General features: G+C 61.9%; 1 non-coding gene across 1 annotated transcript; it reads right to left on the bottom strand.

Annotated features, from left to right (window-relative positions):
- Positions 1 to 1202: 1202 nt before the first annotated feature.
- On the bottom strand, positions 1203 to 1274 carry TRNAW-CCA (transfer RNA tryptophan (anticodon CCA)). The gene has a single exon. It is a non-coding gene; the product is annotated as a tRNA-Trp (tRNA).
- Positions 1275 to 1808: the final 534 nt, after the last annotated feature.

Here is a 1808-nt window from a genome sequence, read left to right as displayed (position 1 = left end):
CAAAGGCAGGAAAAAAGTTACGTATGGAGCACTGTGTGTTATATTTAATTCTAAAACGTATCTAATTCAGCTACTGCTGGGGTTTCTCAGCAAAAAGAAAGGCACCACTTACTTCACATAGCATCACAGGAGACAGGCATTGTCAGCCAGGATGGTTTGAAAGCTCCATTCCAGTTACTGGTGGTTCAGGTCTGTTTATCCTCTCAAAGCCTGTTGCCAAAGCTCCTGCCGAGTCTGTACAACACAAGCACCTGAAGACAAAAACATTCCTAAAATATTACTTATAGCGATGAGAGGATCCCAGCCGATGCCCTCTCTCCAGATCACTACTCACCCACGCAGGCAGTACTCCAGCATCCCCCGGGACCAAATACCGCTCGCATTTCCCGAGCACTTTGGGGTCATATCTGTGTACGATCAGTATATTGAAAAGATTGGGTATTTCCCAATGGTATCAAAGCAGTTGAACTCTACCAACCTTGAAAAATTATTCCATCTACAATTGTTTTCCTGCACTGTGCTTGAGAGCAGCACCTGCAGTTGGGAAAAAAAAAAAAATCAGAGTGAAACAGTTCTGTCATCCAGAGTTTCTTCACTTATGCCCCTAACAGCAGCACTTAGTCATTTTTACTGTTTTCCCCCTGTAATGGGAGTTATTTTATGTCACCAATCTCTTTGCTACGTTTTCTAAAGAGGACACACTTTTAAAGCTACCCAAACCAGCAAAGCAACCGCAGGGCTGGGACACTGCCTCGATGCCCCCTTCAGCGTGCAACCCATGCGGCTTCTCGGTGCCACGCGTCCCGCAGCTCAGGTGGGCGCAGGAGGGCGCCGGGGCAATCCCACAGCATCTCCGAACCTTCCAGAACCTGCAGCGCTTCCCCTCCCACCCCTCTTCGCCCCTCTCCCCCCCCGGCTGGGGCACCCACTTTGTTTAAGCACAGCAAAGCACAAACGTTTCGTTAATTCAGGGTGAGGGTCTGCCAGGCCACAGCACCCCGGGGGGCCAAGGGCACCGGGGCACCTCACGCCCACCCAGAGCAAAAATTGGGGCCGCGGAGGGGCCGCTGGAGCCCTGCCCTCACCGCCAGCTCCCTTCACCCGCCGGGGGTGGCTCCGACACCCCGCAGCCTTCCCGGCCGGGTGCCCCCGGTGCCTGCCCCGCTCTGCGGGGCGTAAAATGGAGCCCCGAAGGGCAACCGTGACCCCGACGTGATTCGAACACGCAGCCTTCTGATCTGGAGTCAGACGCGCTACCGTTGCGCCACGAGGTCTCGGCAGCGCCAGCCCCGGCCGGCCGGCAAGAGCCTGCGCGCCGCCCCGCGCATGCGCGCCCTGGCACCGCCCTGGGCTCGACCGGGCCCAAAGAGCCCCCCCGCCCGGGGGCCCGCTCCGCCGCCCGGGGCTCCCCCGGCCCGACCGCGGTGGCGGCGGGACCGCCGCAGCCCCCCCAGGCCCGGCCCGGCCCGACCCCGGTAGCGGCGGGGCCGCCGCAGCCCCCCCAGGCCCGGCCGCCTCACGGCTTTCAAGCCGCCCGCCCGCCTCGGTTGGCCACGCCCCCCGGTGGGCTGTACCACCGCCCGGGGAGGGGTTGCCCCGCGCCACCTGGCAGGGCCCACCTGCGCCCTCCCGCCGCGGGGGAGGAACCCCCCCCCCCCGTCCCCACCACCTTTGGTCCGCCCCAGATTTAAAGGGCCCAGCCACCCCCGAGAGAGGGAGCGCCGGTACGTGCGCTGAGTTGGGCCGGGCGGCCGTCCTCAGCTGGAGCGCGGCCCATGACCGCGGCCCATGACCGCCAGTGCTACCGT

This window comes from Pelecanus crispus, chromosome 17 (assembly GCF_030463565.1).
Source record: "Pelecanus crispus isolate bPelCri1 chromosome 17, bPelCri1.pri, whole genome shotgun sequence".
Lineage (NCBI taxonomy): Eukaryota > Metazoa > Chordata > Aves > Pelecaniformes > Pelecanidae > Pelecanus > Pelecanus crispus.
Note: the sequence above shows the minus strand (reverse complement) of the source record. Positions and strands in the feature narration are given on the sequence as shown.